Here is a 17185-nt window from a genome sequence, read left to right on the forward strand (position 1 = left end):
TCGAGCCTGACAAACACCTCCAGGGTGAAGCAGAGAAACCCAGCGCTGCTTTTGAGGATCTATTGAATATTTGTGGTGACTGTGTCCTGAATCCTTCCCTTGCAAACTCTCATCACTCAAGCGTGATCTGAGCTCCTGCAGCACCAGCAGTGCCTGATGCTTGTTGGGTTCAGGATCTCAGGCCACTGACTTAAAATCCACCTTTGTACGAGGACCCCTGATTATAGCTACTTTTGTTAAGCTCAGACCTGCTGCCCTAACTGACCCTGCCCAGGGCAGTGTGGAGTGGGGGACCTTGTTGTCCAGGATTCAGGCCCCCAGGACTCACCTGTCAGTGATGCTGACCGCGCCCTGCTGAGTGATGACCACACTGAACTGTGATGTCAGGAGGGGCATGGCTCACCCAGGACGCTGTGCTCCCGGGGAGGACGGGACTCCTGACCCAGGTCTCTGCTGATGATAATGATGTGGTCCACCTCTGTCTCCTGTGCAGGGAAGTGAGAGGGAGGAGGGGACACAGGGGGGAAGCAGGCTTTGGATGCAGGAACTCCTGGGTCTTGGTAGAAGCAGAGAAGGGGATGGACTCAGTCACCTGACTCTTCACATTATCTGTCCTCTGGGCAACATGTCAGGTTCCTGCACCTAAGGGTCACTCTGCTTGGAAGATGCTATTTGCAGGTCTGGGACTTGAGGCCTCGAATGGTCAATTAGGTGAGACCTGGGCTTCTGAGTGCACTGGGACTCACAATCCCCTGGGTCCTGGGAGCAGCAATCCTGTGGCCAATCGTCCTTTGATGCATCTCAGTCCAGTACAGGGGAGGCAGGAAGACTGAAGTCCATTAGGGAGACCTGAGTGTGGGTGGGCAAACAGTAGAGAAACACAGACAACTTACATGGACGTCCTTGGAAAGATCTCCCTGGGCAGCAGGTGGGATCTCCTGGGCAGCAGGTGGGATCTCCTGGCCAACAGCCCTTTCTCCTCCTCTGCTCCATCCTCATCTGTTGCTGTGAGGAAAAGTGACAGGTGGGGAGTCTGTACCCAGGGCAACAGCACAGCCCTTTCAATGACACCTATTACCATCAAGATCTTTTTTCATGCTAAAATTGTCCTGTTTTTGGCTATTTGGATTCTCTTCAAGGCAGCCCTACACTCACTGAATGTAGCTTAAATATATAACATCCATTAATACAAAATATTTTAATCTCAGTTGGAAAACCAAAACAAAATTATAAATGTAATATATGTTTAATGTTTAATTTAACATAGAAAATTTGAAATGGAAATGCTGGAGAAAATTGTATCATATACATTCTTAGATAAAGAAGGCTCACATGCCTTAATAATTATTAGACAAACTAGACTTCTGGGAAAATGTTTATTCGTAAAGTGAAATGTCATAATGAAAATGTTTTATCCACCTGGATCATAGGAAAATTTAAATTTGTTTATAACTAATAGAAACTTAAAATACATGAAGTAAAAACTGACAGAATTAAAAAGAAATAATCCCACTTCTGGGCATACACACCAAGGAAACCAGAACTGAAAGAGACACATGTACCCCAATGTTCATCACAGCACTGTTTAAAATACCAGGGCATGGAAGCAACCTAGATGCCCATTAGCAGGTGAATGGATAAGAAAGCAGTGATACATGTACACAATGGAGTATTCAGATCAAATCAGTTGCTCAGTCGTGTCCGATTCTTTGCAACTACATGAATCGCAGCAAGCCAGGCCTCCCTGTCCATCATCATCTCTGAGTTCACTCAAACTCATGTCCATAGAGTCCGTGATGCCATTCAGCCATCTCATCCTCTGTTGTCCCCTTCTCCTCCTGACCCCAATCCCTCCCAGCATCACAGTCTTTTCCAATGAGTCAACTCTTCGCATGAGGTGGCCAAAGTACTGGAGTTTCAGCTTCAGCATCAGTCCTTCCAATGAACACCCAGGACTGATCTCCTTTAGAATGGACTGGTTGGATCTCCTTGCAGTCCAAGGGACTCTCAAGAGTCTTCTCCAACACCACAGTTCAAAAGCATTAATTCTTCGATGCTCAGCTTTCTTCACAGTTCAACTCTCACATCCATACATGACCACTGAAAAACCATAGCCTTGACTAGACGGACCTTTGTTGGCAAAGTAATGTCTCTGCTTTTGAATATGCTATCTAGGTTGGTCATAACTTTTCTTCCAAGGAGTAAGAGTCTTTTAATTTCATGGCTGCAATCACCATCTGAAGTGATTTTGGAGCCCCCCAAAATAAAGTCTGACACTGTTTCCACTGTTTCCCCATCTATTTCCCATGAAGTGATGGGACCAGATGCCATGATCTTCGTTTTCTGAATGTTGAGCTTTAAGCCAACTTTTTCACTCTCCTCTTGCACTCTCATCAAGAGGCTTTTTAGTTCCTCTTCATTTTCTGCCATAAGGGTGGTGTCATCTGCATATCTGAGGTTATTGATATTTCTCCCAGCAATCTTGATTCCAGCTTGTGCTTCTTCCAGTCCAGCGTTTCTCATGATGTACTCCGCATAGAAGTTAAATAAGCAGGGTGACAATATACAGCCTTGATGTACTCCTTTTCCTATTTGGAACTGTTGCTTCCTGACTTGCATATAGGTTTCTCAAGAGGTAGGTCAGGTGGTCTGGTATTCCCATCTCTTTCAGAATTTTCCGCAGTTTATTGTGATCCACACAAAGGCTTTGGCATAGTGAATAAGGCAGAAATAGAAGTCTTTCTGGAACTCTCTTGCTTTTTCGATGACCCAGCAGATGTTGGCAATTTGATATCTGGTTCCTCTACCTTTCCTAAAACCAGCTTGAACATCTGGAATTTCACAGTTCATGTATTGCTGAAGCCTGGCTTGTGTGGATCACAATAAACTGTGGAAAATTCTGAAAGAGATGGGAATACCAGAACAGCTGACCTGCTTCTTGGGAAATCTATATTCAAGTCAGGAAGCAACAGTTAGAACTGGACATGGAACAACAGACTGGTTCCAAATAGGAAAAGGAGTACATCAAGGCTGTATATTGTCACCCTGCTTATTTAACTTATATGCGGAGTACATCATGAGAAACGCTGGACTGGAAGAAACACAAGCTGGAATCAAGATTGCCGGGAGAAATATCAGTAACCTCAGATATACAGATGACACCACCCTTATGGCAGAAAGTGAAGAGGAACTAAAAAGCCTCTTGATGAGAGTTGCAAGAGGAGAGTGAAAAAGTTGGCTTAAAGCTCAACATTCAGAAAACGAATATCATGGCATCTGGTCCCATCACTTCATGGGAAATAGATGGGGAAACAGTGGAAACAGTGTCAGACTTTATTTTGGGGGGCTCCAAAATCACTTCAGATGGTGATTGCAGCCATGAAATTAAAAGACTCTTACTCCTTGGAAGGAAAGTTATGACCAACCTAGATAGCATATTCAAAAGCAGAGACATTACTTTGCCAACAAAGGTCCGTCTAATCAAAGCTATCGTTTTTCCAGTGGTTATGTATGGATGTGAGAGTTGGACTGTGAAGAAAGCTGAGCGCTGAAGAATTAATGCTTTTGAACTGTGGTGTTGGAGAAGACTCTTGAGAGTCCCTTGGACTGCAAGGAGACCCAACCAGTCCATCCTAAAGGAGACCAATCCTGGGTGTTCATTGGAAGGACTGATGCTGAGGCTGAAATTCCAATATTTGGCCACCTCATGCGAAGAGTTGACTGATTGGAAAAGACCCTGATGCTGGGAGGGATTGGGGGCAGGAGGAGAAGGGGACGACCCAGGATGAGATGGCTGGATGCGTCACCGACTTGATGCATATGAGTTTGCGTGAACTCTGGGAGTTGGTGATGTACAGGGAGGACTGGCATGCTGCGTCATGGAGTCAGAAAGGGTCAGACGTGACTGAGCGACTGAACTGAACTGAAAGTTTATATCTTAAAGTGTGTTCCTGAGCATAAAGGCACACTTTTTTCCCCTCAACCTCATTAAATTTTATGTTAATTTTGTATAATGGAGGCTCCTTTCCTTCCATCTTTCTTCATTGTGTCATCCAATTTCTATACTCAACTCTAAAGTTAAAAGCCTTCCGTTTAAGATGTTCTGCTTCCAAGGGACTAAAGGAGTCTATAAGGTATTCTGGTGACTATAGCATTGGCTAAATATCAGCAGAGAGAAGTTATCCATGCCAATCCTTCTTTTTGTTCTAATTTCTTCACCAAGCCTCTGTTGATCTGGATTGTCTCCATTCACAGCTTTGAAGAGAACAGGAGTGTGAATTGTTCTTGCTGTAAATCATTCTGTCCTTTCACTTTTCTTGGTGAGCTATTGTATCAGGTAACGTTTATTGTTATTTAGGCACTTATCTAGGACATTCTCAAAATGACTGTACCAGTTAAGCTCTATTTAGAATGAATAGTGTTGACTTATAGAGTTATGATAATGATCAACTTTGGGGGAGAAAACTTGGGAGTAAGCAAAAATGATAGTGGCATTTACATTTTAAACCTGAATGGTAGGGAATTCCATGAGTGGATATGCTGTGATGATTTTTTTTTCTGTAAATATATACACATATAATAAGAATAGAAATACTATTTGTCTTATTCATACCAGAAATGTGAATACTGTGGTGGGGTTCTGTGGCATCAACTTTAGTGGCAAAGTCAACATGCACTTGGGGTAATGGAGCAGGAGTCCAGGAGAGCTTCTGCCCAACATAGAACCAGGAGTGTACCTCCAACCCCTGACCTCTCTCCCCTGTGAGAGGCACTATTTGTCAGATCTGAGTCACTCAAGCCAAAATTGTTCCTACTGATATCCAACTCACAGGGGAACACTTGTCCATATATTATTATTGTTGTTGTTATTTAAAACGGGGTCTTCCCTCATGATGCACTGATTAAGACTTTGCCTTGCAATGCAGGGGGGGTGTGGGTTTTATCTCTGGTCCAGGAACTACGATCCCACGTGTCTCGTGGCCAAAAAAAAGAATAAAAATAAATAAAACAGAAGCAATATTGTAATAAATTCAGTAAAGAGTTTACAAAAAGCTGGATCATGACTATTGACCATATTGGTTGGGGTGAAGTATGAAGGAAAAAAGTTAAGGATTTAATTTTTCTTTGAAATAATCACCCATAAGGGCAGAATGAATATTTATCCATCAATAATCTTTTATATACTAGCCATTGCCTAAGGTATGTTATTTGTGCATATTATCTCTGGTGACCCTGGCCATATGAATATGTTTTTAATTGCAGTAATGTTGAAGAAGGAATTCATGGGGCCTGGACTCCATCTTAGGCCTGTTCATGCTGATCATGCTCAGCCACCTCTCCAATGGACTCTGAACTCTGTGTTTAGTGCCTATGAAAACAACAACAGAAGGATAAGACCCCCTCCAGACAGGGGAACCTTGAAGATCGTATCTAAGTTACTCATCGCCTAAGAGAAAACATACACTAATCACTCCTTCCTCCAGACAGGCCATAAATTTTTCTGTATCTATTGGAGTATAACCTCAAGCTTATTGATTATTGGCTAACTGTTTGATTGTTTGAGCACATGAGCACATAGCATGTGAATGATGGGGTTATTGGGATTGTATTTTCCTTGGTTTATGTAAGTCTCAAGGAATTTGGGGTGGTGGGTTCAGACATGTACACATGGGGTATAAAAGATTTTCACAAATGCTGGTTGGGGTCCTTGGCTAAGAGGAGACTCTGCCTTGGGCCCATCGGTGTAATGAACTGCACTCCAGTGTCTGCATTGTCCTTCTGAGGGAGCTTGTTTCCTGGAATGTGTGGCTACAACATAGTCGACCATAATACTAGGTTGGTTTCCAGTGTACTGCCTAGTGATTTGACAGTTATATCCCCTGGTGGCTCAGATGGTAAAGAGTCTGCCTGCAATGTGGGAGACCAGGGTTCGATTCCTGGGTTGGGAAGATCCCCTGGAGGAGGGCACAGCAGCCCACTGCAGTATTCTTGCCTGGAGAATCCCCATGGACAGAGGAGGCTGGCTGGCTACAGTCCACAGGGTCGCAAAGAGTCGGACATGACCGAGTGACTAAGCACACACAGTGCATACATTATGAAATGACCATCTAAAAAAAAAAAAAAAAAAAGAAATGACCATCTAAAAAAAATCAAATACCCGTCTGTTCCCATGTAAGGTTTTATATTAATAATACAATGACTAAGGCATCTGGTCCCATCACTTCATGGGAAATAGATGGGGAAACAGTGGAAACAGTGTCAGATTTTATTTTGGGGCTCCAAAATCACTGCAGATGGTGATGCAGCCATGAAACTAAAAGATGCTTACTCCTTGGAAGGAAAGTTATGACCAACCTAGACAGCATATTAAAAAGCAGACATATTACTTTGCCATATATCATTTCAAAAGAGTGTTTTTGTTTTCTTCAGGGAAATACGCAGAAGGGGAATTGCTAGATCTCATAGACGTCTTATTTTCAGTTTTGGGAAGAGGAGGAGCACGCCATATTATCCTCCACAGTGGCCACAGCAAATTTCAATTCCAGCAACGGTGCCTGAGGGTTCCTTTTCTCCACATTCTTACCAATCCTCACTATTTTTCACTTTTTTATGATAATCGTTCAAATAGGTGTGAAGTGATATCTCAATTTGCTGTTGATTTGCATTTCCCTAAGGATGAGTGGTGTTGAGAGTCTTTTCAAGTGCATGTTAGCCCTTGTATGTCTCCTCTGATAAAGGTTTATTTAGGTGCTCGGCCAATTTTTAACTGGGTGGTTTGCTTTTTTGTTTTGGAATTTTGATTTTATTGAAGTATAGTTGATTTACAATGTTTGCTTGTTTCAAGAGTACAACAAAGTAATTCAGTTATTTTGCTGTTGTTCAGTCACTAAGTTGTGTCTGACTCTTTCTACCTGATGAACTGTGCCACCCCAGGTTCCTCTGTTCTCCTATATCTCAAGAAGTTTGCTCAAATTCATGTCCACTGAGTTGGTGATGCTATTTAACCATCTCATCTCCTGCTGCCCCCTTCTCCTTTAGTCTTCAGTCTTCCCAGCATCAGGGTCTTTTCCAGTGAGTTGGCTCTTCACATCAGGTGGCCAAAGTATTGAACCTTCAGCTTCAGCATCAGTCCTTTTAATGAATATTCCAGGTTGATTTCCTCTGGGATTGACTGGTTTGATTTCCTTGCAGTCCAAGGGATTCTCAAGAGTCTTCTCCAACACCAAAATTCGAAAGGATTAATTCTTTGGCACTCAGGTTTCTTTAGAGTCCAACTCTCACATCTATACATGTTTACTGGAAAAGCCATACCTTGGACTATATGGACGATCATGGGCAAAGTGACGTCTCTGTTTTTTAATATGCTGTCTAGGTTTGTCACAGCTTTCCTTCCCAGGAGCAAGCATCTTTGAATTTCATGGCTGCAGTCACTGTCCACAGTGATTTTGGAGCCCAAGAAAATAAAATCTGTCACTGCTTCCAGTTTTCCCTCTTCTGTTTGCCATGAAGTAATGGAACCAGATGCCATATTCTTAGCTTTTGAATGTTGAGCTTTAAGCTAGCTTTTTCACTCTCCTCTTTTACCCTCATCAAGATGTTCTTTAGTTCCTCTTCACATTCTGCCATTAGGGTGGTGTCATCTGCATATCTGAGGTTGTTGATCCCAGCAATCTTGATTCTAGCTTGTCCTTCAACCAGCCTGGCATTTTGCGTGATGTACTCCACATAGAAGTTAAATAAGCAGTGTGACAATATACAGCCTTGTACTCCCTCTCCAACTTTGAACCAGTCAGTTGTCTCATGTTCAGTTCTAACTGTTCCTTTTTAATTCACATGCAAGTTTCTCAGGGGTCAGGTAAGCTGATGCGGTACTTCCATCTCTAAGAATTTTCCACAGTTTGTTGAGATTCACAGTCAAAGGGGTTAGCTTAGTCAATGTAGCAGAAGTAGATGTTTGTCTGCAATTGCCTTACTTTCTCCAAGATCCAACAAACGTTGCCAATTTGATCACTGGTTCTTCTGCCTTTTCAAAATCCAGCTTGTATATCCTGAAGTCCTCAGTTCATGTATTGCTGAAGCCTAGTTTGAAGGAAATTGAACATAACCTTGCTAGCATGTGAAATGAGTAGTTGTAGGATCATTAAACCATTATATGATATTGCCCTCCTTGGGGATTGGAATGGGAACTGGCCTTTTCCAGTCCTGTGGTCACTGCTGAGCTTTTCAGGTTTGCTGACATGTTGAGTGCAGCACTTTACCTGTGTCATCTTTCATGATTTAATATAGCTCAGCTGGAATTCCATCACCTCCACTAGCATTGTTTGTATAAATGCTTCCTAAGACTCACTTGACTTCACACCCCAAGATGTTCAGCTTTAGTTGAATGACCACACCAACATGGTTATCTGGGCCATTAAGATCTTTTTGTAGACTTCTGTATATTCTTGCCACTTCTTCTTAGTCTCATCTGCTTCTGTTAGGTCCTTACCATTTTTGTCTGTTATCATGCCCATCCTTGCAAGAAATATTCCCTTGATATCTCATTTTCTTAAAGAGCTCTCTAGCCTTTCCTATTCTATTGCTTTCCTCTATTTCTTTGCATAGTTCATTTAAGAAGGCCTTCTTATCTCTCCTTGCTATTCTCGAGACTCTGCATTCAAGTAAGGGTATATCTTTCCCTTTCTCCCTTTCCTTTTGCTTCTCTTTTTTGCTCAACTATTTGCAAAATTTCATTCTTTTTTACATTCTTTTTTGATTTAGACTATCACAGGCCATTAAGTAGATTTCCCTGTGCTATCTAGTAGGTCCTTCTTGGTTATCTCTCTCATACGTAGTAGTCTGTGCATGTTAATCCCAAACTCCTCTTTGATCATTTCTCTGCCTTGCACATTTTCTGTTTGGTAACTATGTTTGTTTTGATATTTGTAAGCATATTTCTGGTTTGCAAATATGTTCAATGGAGTATTGCTCAGCCAGGAAAACAATGAAATAATGCCATTTGCAGCAACATGGATGGAACGAGATTATCATCCGACATAAAGAAAGTCAGACAGAGAAACAAACATTGTACCACTCATATGTGGGACTCCCTTGCTTTTTCTATGATCCAGTATATGTTGGCAGTTTGATCTCTGGTTCCTCTGCCTTTTCTAAATCCAGCTTGTATATCTGGAAGTTCTTGGTTCACATACTGTTGAAGCCTAGCTTGACGTATTTTGAGCGTAATTTGGCTGGCATATGAAATGAATGCAACTGTATGGCAATTTGAACTATGTTTGGCATTCCTTTTCTGCCGGGAGCCAGGGTGGGGAATCCCACCCATGACAAGGTCATGTAGAGGAGAACTGTTAAGCAAGGGTTCAGGACTCGAGGGGCTCCCTAGACCTGCTCAAGCATCTACCTCAAAACCAGAATCTGCTTTACTATTTCATGACTTTCACCAACTCCTCTGACATTAACAGGGGGCTATCCTCTACCACCTTTCTCTGGATAAAATCAACTTAGGGCTCTAGCTAATAAGTCTCCTGGACATGAGAGGAATATTTCAAATCAAACCCCCTCTGTTAGCATTCTAGCTTGCTTGGCAGGTTTATCCAGGCTCTTACAGCTACGCATGTGATTATTTACATGCCTCCCAACTATGAGAGGCACGGGAAGCCTAAAACATAGAGCCTTTCAAAGAGTTGAAAGTTATTAGAGTGGTGCTGGTGTAGGATTTCATTATTGGGCCAATGCTTGTTGCTAAGTTCCCATATCTCTTATCCACTGTGCACCTGGGAGTGTACTAGTTAACAGTTGGAATGTATGAAAAACAACTGTAGCCTTGAAATTAACCACATCAGACATTTGAGCTAATTGGTTCTTTCTTTGTTGTAACTCACTGCACCTTTGCCCCGTGAAAAATGTAACTCTGTTTAGCATTTTCTGAGGCTGACATAGATTAGAAATATAAAGAAAAAACATTTCAAGAGAAAATAAGTTTTCTGGTTGAGCAGCCTTTATCAAAAGAGGGTCATAAAATGTTCACAGGCCTCCAAGGCCAGAAGATAATGTACACAATATTGTTTATGGGAAAGGTATGGAGAAAAAATCCTGGTTTTGATAAAGACAAAACAGATGTAATGTTTGGGCTGACTCTGTATGACTTTGCATGTTTCATTTCCCTCTAAGTACAAGTTAAGGTATAAAAGTCCCTTTTAAAAATAAAATAATGGGCCTCGCTCACTGAAGAAGCTTGGTCACCCCGTGTTTGTCTTTTTTTTTTCTTTTTTCCCTCTCTTACTCTCTTTTTCAGGCTGATCCCTTGAGAGCCTCTGTGTTCACTTTCCTGCCTGGGCTTCTAAGACTTTGTTAGCTTTCTGTGTAAACTAAGGAATATCAGCCTCTTTCTCTCCTCTATTTTCTTATCTACAACATTCTTTCCTATCTCTCTCTAAATCATCTACTGATGCCGTTTCTCCTTCAGGTTCCCCTGGATCCTGCGGGGGCTGGACCCTGGCACTTTTCTTTGCAAATGAAATAGAAACTGACCTTTTCCAGTCCTGTGGCCACTGCTGAGTTTTCCAAATTTGCTGGCATAGTGAGTCAAGCACTTTCACAGCATCATCTTTTAGGATTTGCAATAGCTCAGCTGGAATTCCATCACTTCAACTAGTTTTTTTGTAGTAATGTTTCCTAAGGCCCAGTTGACTTCACACTTCTGGTTCTAGGTAAGTGACCACACCATCGTGGTTATCTGGGTCATTAAGATCCTTTTTGTATAGTTCTTCTGTGTATTCTTGCCACCTCTTCTCAATCTCTTATACTTCTGTTAGTTCCTTGCCTTTTTTCCCCTTTATTGTGACTATCTTTGCTTGAAATGTTCCCATGGTATCTCCAATTTTCTTAAAGAGACCTTTAGTGATTCCCATTCTATTTTTTCCCTCTGTTTCTTTGCATTGTTCATTAAGAAAGCTTTCTTATCTTTCCTTGGTATTCTCTGGAACTCTGGATTTAGCTGGGTATATCTTTCCCTTTCTTCTTTGCCTTTTGTTTTTCTTCTTTTCTCAGCTATTTGTAAGGCCTCCTCAGACAATCACTTTGCTTTCTTGCAATCCTTTTTCTTGGGGATAATTTTGGTCACCACCTCCTGCACAGTGTTGCAAACCTCTGTCCATAGTTCATCAGGCACACAGTCTACCATATCTACTCCCTTGAATCTATTCCAAAAAAGCAAGGGAAATCCCAAAAAAATCTACTTCTGCTTCAATGACTATGCTAAAGCCTTTGACTGTGCTGATCACAACAAACTGTGGAAAATTCTTAAAGTTATGGGAATACCAGACTACTTCACCTGGCTCCTGGAAAATCTGTATGCAGCTGAAGAAGCAATAGTTCGAACCAGACATGGAACAACAAGCCGGTTCAAAATTGGGGAAGGAGTATGTCAAAGCTGTATATTGTCATCCTGCTTATTTAACTGATATGCAGAGTGATATCTTATGGTGGCTGGTGTCAGATTTGTGGTATTCAAAGAAAATTTCACTCTGGGATCAAAGACACAGTCTCAATCATTCAGAGCTTTGTACAGCAGATAATTTACTAAAGTGGAAGAATAAAAAGCTTCTATAGACCTCATAAGAGGGAAGAAAGAGTACATCCCTCTCACTAGTTTTAGCAGGGCAGTATATACTTTTCAGCTGGCTGCTAGGAAGACAAAAAGAACACTTCAAGACTGTACAAGGTTGTAAAAGTTTAACCAGAATCCTTCTCCCACAGGGTACATCCCAAGACAACATTGATCCAAGATTTGTCAAGGAGAATGGGTTCCTGGCAGAATGTTTCTGGGTGAGATATTTTGTTGCAGTGTAAGCAATGGATATGAGAAAACAGGTTCCCAGGCAAGATTTGTTACAGTTATAATCATTAACATACAGACAAAGAAAACCATACCCATGATTAAGATACATTACTGCTGCACATTCATTAGCTCCATATCTAAAGAGAAGCCAGCTCTTTGGGGCAAGATAAACTGTTGCAAAAGCCTTAATGAAAGCATGAGCAAGACAAACTGTTGTCTGGGCAGCCTACATGATTAATGCAAAAGAATGTGAACAAAAATGTTCACCTCCACCTTAAAGGGGCCTTGGACTCCCTATCAATCTGCCTAAGTTTTAACTCTCTCAAGAGTACATCATGCGATATGCCATGCTGGATGACTCACAAGCTGGAATCAAGACTGCTGGGAGAAATATCAACAACCTCAGATATGCAGATGACACCACTCTAATGACAAAAAATGAAGATGAACTAAAGAGCCTCTTGATGAGGTGGAAGAGGGAGTGTAAAAGCTGGCTTAAATCTCAATATTAAAAAAATCTAAGATCTTGGCATACAGATCTCATCACGTCATGGCAAATAGTTGAGGCAACAATGGAAACAGTGACAGATTTTATTTTCTTGGACTCCAAAATCACTGTGGATGGTGACTGCAGCCATGAAACTCAGAGCTAAGCTATGACAAACCTACAGAGCATATTCAAAAGCAGAGACATAACTTTCTCAACAAAGGTCCATCTGGTGAATCTATGATTTTTCCATTAGTCATGTATGGATGTGAGAGTTGGACCATAAAGAAGGCTGAGTGCCAAAGAATTGATGCTTTTGAACTGCGGTGTTGGAGAAGACTCTTGAGAGTCCCTTGGACAGCAAGGAGATCAAACTAGTAAATCCTATTGGAAATCAAACTTGAATATTCATTGAAAGGACTGATACTATGGCCTAAGCTCCAATACTTTTGCTACCTGATATGAAGAGCTGACTGTCTGGAAAAGACCCTGATGCTGGGAAATACTGAGGGCAGGAGAAGATAGGCGTGACCAAGGATGAGATGGTTGGATGGCATTTATCAACTCAGTGGATATGAGTGTAAGCAAACTCTGGGAGATGGTGAAGGATAGAGAAGCCTGGAGTGCTGCAGTCCATGAGGTTGCAAAGTCAGACTCAACTGAGCAACTGAATGACAGCAACAACAAAAACTCAATGGAGAATCTTCAAGCTATGAATATATATTTCTCTAAATATAAATGCTTATTTCTCTAAACATATTATACACATTGAAAACTAACATGAAAATATGCTCAACAGCACTAATCATTAGTGAAATGAAAATAAAAAACAATGTGATAATACTTTGGAACTATCGGGATGGATATACAAAAGAAACAAAAGTATGTTTGTATGTTGTATGTATGTAAGTATATAGGTTGACTAGGAGAAATTGGAACATTCTTGCACTGTTGATGGGAATGTAAAAAGTACTATAGAAAATTCTTTGCAGGTTCCTCCAAAATTAAAAAAAAAATTACTATATGATCCAGTAATCACATATTTGAGTGTATATCCTGCCTCAATTTTATAGCAGTAACTACAAGAGATATTGGCACACCTACATACATAGCAGCATTCTTCATCATAGGCAGAAGGTGGAAGAAGCACAAGTGTTCATTGGTGAATAAAATGGTAAACAAAATGTTGTGGTGTATATATGAGGGAATATTGTTTAGCTTTTTAAAAGATTAAAATACTGATATTTACTGGAACACAGATAAAACTTGAAGACATTTTGTTAAGTGAGATAACCAGACACACAAAAAGACAAACGTTGTATGCTTTGCTTCTGTGAGGCATCTAAAGTAGTCACATTCATAGAGACAAATTAGTGTTGGCTGCCAGGGGTTGAGGCAGGGGAAATACGGAATTACTGCTAAGGGGTATGCAGTTCAATTTTGCAAGATGAAAAAAGATGAAATAAGTTCTGGAGATTTGTTACACGAGAAGGTGAATATGCTGAGCACTACTGAACTGTACACTTAAAAGCAGGTACAACAAAAATGTTTTTAAAACACAATTAGAAACTTATAACCCCAAAAAAAGTTAGCATAGAAACAATTTAAAGTACAGTATGGTCCTGAAGTTCAAGATGTTTATTCTACACTGCCGGGAGCCAGCATGGGAGATCCCACCCATGACAAGGTCATGTGGAGGAGACTGACAGGCAAGGCGGATCCAGACTCGAGGGACTCCCTGGACCTGCTCGAGCATCGACCCCAAACCAAAATCTGTCTGTCTACTGTTTACTATATTATGCCTTTCACCAACTCTTCTGACTTTAACAGGGGGCTATCCCCGACCACCTTTCTCTGGAAAAAATCAACTTAGGGCTCTAGTTGATAAGTCTCCTGGGCATGAAAGGAGTATTTCAATTCAAACCCCCCTGTTGGCATTCTAGCTTGCTTGGCAGGTTTATCTAGACTCTTGCAGCTGCTCATATGATTGTTCACAAGCCATGACACGGGAAGCCTAAGCATTCTAAAAATATAGAGCCCTTCGAGGGGTGAAAAAGTTTTATTGAAATAATACTGGTGAAGGGTTTCATTGTTGAGCCAATGCTTGCTGCCAGGTTTCCATATCCCTTATCCATTGTGTGCCTGGGAGTGCATATAGTTAGAATATAGGAAAAACAAGTGATAGCCGTGGCATTAGCAACATTAGACCTTGAGTTAATAAGTTCTTTCTTTGTTGTAACCCACTGCACCTTTGCTCCATGAGAATGTAACACTGTTTAGTACTTTCTGAGGCTGACACAGATTAGAGGTATAAAGAAAAAACACTTCAAGTGAAAATAAGTTTTCTGGTGACCAACCTTTATCAAAAAAGAGTCATAAAATGTCAACAGGCCTCCGGGCCAAAAGATAATGTACAAAACATAAGACCCTTGTTTATGAAATGGTATGCAGGAAAAAAAAAACTGGTTTTGATAAAGGTTAAAACTGATGGAATGTTAAGCTGATTCTGCATGACTCTGCATCTTTCACTTTGCTCTATGTACAACTCAGGGTATAAAAGCCCCTTTTGAAAATAAAGTTACAGGCCTCGCTCACCGAAGCTTGGTCTCCCCGTGTCATTCTTTCATTCACCGACGCCGTTCATCCTGAGGGTATCCCTGGACTCTGCTGAGGCTGGACCCCAGCACTACACTAACTCAATAATGTAACTAGAACTATTTAAGTTCCATTTTGGAGTTCAGTGACTAATTAACACTGAACTCAAATTATAATCAGCCACTAGATATGGACTGAGAACCTATTAAGTGGCAGAATATTGCAAAGCATGTACAGAATTAAATAAGCAGGGTGACAATATACAGCCTTGATGTACTCCTTTTCCTATTTGGAACCAGTCTGTTGTTCCATGTCCAGTTGTAACTGTTGCTTCCTGACCTGCATATAGGTATCTCAAGAGGCAGGTCAGGTGGTCTGGTATTTCCAACTCTTTCAGAATTTTCCACAGTTTATTGTGATCCACACAGTCAAAGGCTTTGGCATTGTCAATAAAGCAGAAATAGATGTTTTTATGGAACTCTCTTGCTTTTTCGATGATCCAGCAGATGTTGGCAATTTCATCTCTGATTCCTCTGTCTTTTCTAAAACCCACTTGAACATCTGGAAGTTCACAGTTCATGTAAACATTACTTTACTAGCGTGAGAGATGAGTGAAATTGTGCGGTAGCTTGACCATTCTTTGGCATTGCCTTTTTTGGGGATTGGAATGAAAACTGACCTTTGCCAGTCCTGTGGCCACTGAGTTTTCCAAGCTTGCTGGCATATTGAGTGCAGCACTTTCACAGCATCATCTTTTAGGATTTGAAATAGCTCAACTGGAATTCCATCACTTCCACTAGCTTTGTTTATAGTGATGCTTCCTAAGACCCACCTGACTACACATTCTACAATGTCTGGCTCTAGGAGAGTGTGAAAGATATTATTATTATTTCCTTTTTGAAAAATATTCTTGTAAGATGATATAGGTAAAAGAATATGTATTTGAACCCCCATAGAATGATACAGGACAAATGAGAGGGAGAGAGAGAAGAAGGAGAGGCAGCGGCATTGGAGGAGGAGGGGGGGGCAGAGGAGGGGGAGGAGGGGAAGTAGAGGGGGAGGGAGTGGGGAATGAGGATGATGAGGAGGACAAGGGGAAAGTGGGTGGGAGATAGAACAATATTACAGCATGAGAGGATGAAAAGCATGATATCATGGAAAGGTAATTCGGGGAACTCAACAAAAAATATATTGTATCTGATGATTACAGTAATATACTACAGAGGCAGAAATAATTTTGGAGAGCTCAGAGCGAAGACAAATGGGGCCAAGAATCCAGAAGATACCTTGGAGTGTGCTGGAAATAAGTGATGGTGAGTAGCAATTTGATGCTTGGGTGTTGGCTCCTCCCCACAGTTCTCCTGAGCAAGAGATGGAGAACTGTGATCAGAGACCACTCCCAGGTTCACTGGACAAGTTCCTGGTAATGACCATGGGAGTGGATGATGCTACTGAAGGAAGACGCCACGAGGAGGCCTCTGGGCTCTGAGTCCAGGCTGTGTTGGGTCCATGGAGCACAAGGATGGATCTCTGAATGGGCAGGTCAAGACTGAGGGACCAGGCTCCTGGGGAGTGCAGGACAGGGCTAGCAATTTATGCTCCCTGCCAAGAAAGTTCACCATCTGTTAGCAACCCCTGATTTCTTCTGCAGCCACCAGGAACATTACCCTTATTAACAGATGTCTGTGCTGACAAAGCACCATTTGTCAGGGTCATAAGTAGTCAGGAAGGTGTCACCTGCCAGGATGTGTGGTAAAGGGTCAGTTGAGCTTTGTGAATCAGGCATTCACGTTGACTTCCTGGGGTTCCCAGCTGCTGTCTGAGGGGAGAAACCCAGGACAGGGTGCACTGAGAGCCTCTGGAGCTGGGCACAGGTGCACCCTGCTGCCTTGTTGGTGTGGTAGTATCAGTGAACAGGAGGGGAAGGTGGAAGAACAACCACACTGCAGAATTAAGGGGGAACCTGGTCTTCCTAACTCCTAATTGGCAGTAGTAATCTCAGGCTTCCACCAAGGAAGATGCAAGGCTGAGTGTGCTAAAGCCCTGCTTCTAGGTGGTCCAGGGAAGAATTCTGAGCACACATTTGCACTCAGTTCAGGAAAGAAGTGAAGGAAATGGCCAGAGACTTTGTCTAGTTATGCACCTTCACTGGTAGAGTTGAACTTGAGACACATACTATGCCTCAAAGACTCTCTGTTTGTCACTCTACCTACAAAGTTCAAGATTAGAGTTGTGCCCCATTGATGATATTAATTTTCTGATGC

At 41.7% G+C, this 17185-nt stretch overlaps 1 protein-coding gene across 1 annotated transcript in view; it reads left to right on the forward strand.

Annotated features, from left to right (window-relative positions):
- Positions 1-17185, forward strand: part of LOC120856649 (olfactory receptor 12-like) — an 83613-nt gene that overhangs the window by 50528 nt on the left and 15900 nt on the right. The gene's annotated exons all lie outside the window — the stretch shown is intronic.

Source organism: Oryx dammah, unplaced genomic scaffold (genome assembly GCF_014754425.2).
Source record: "Oryx dammah isolate SB20612 unplaced genomic scaffold, SCBI_Odam_1.1 HiC_scaffold_28, whole genome shotgun sequence".
NCBI classification, from domain to species: Eukaryota; Metazoa; Chordata; class Mammalia; order Artiodactyla; family Bovidae; genus Oryx; species Oryx dammah.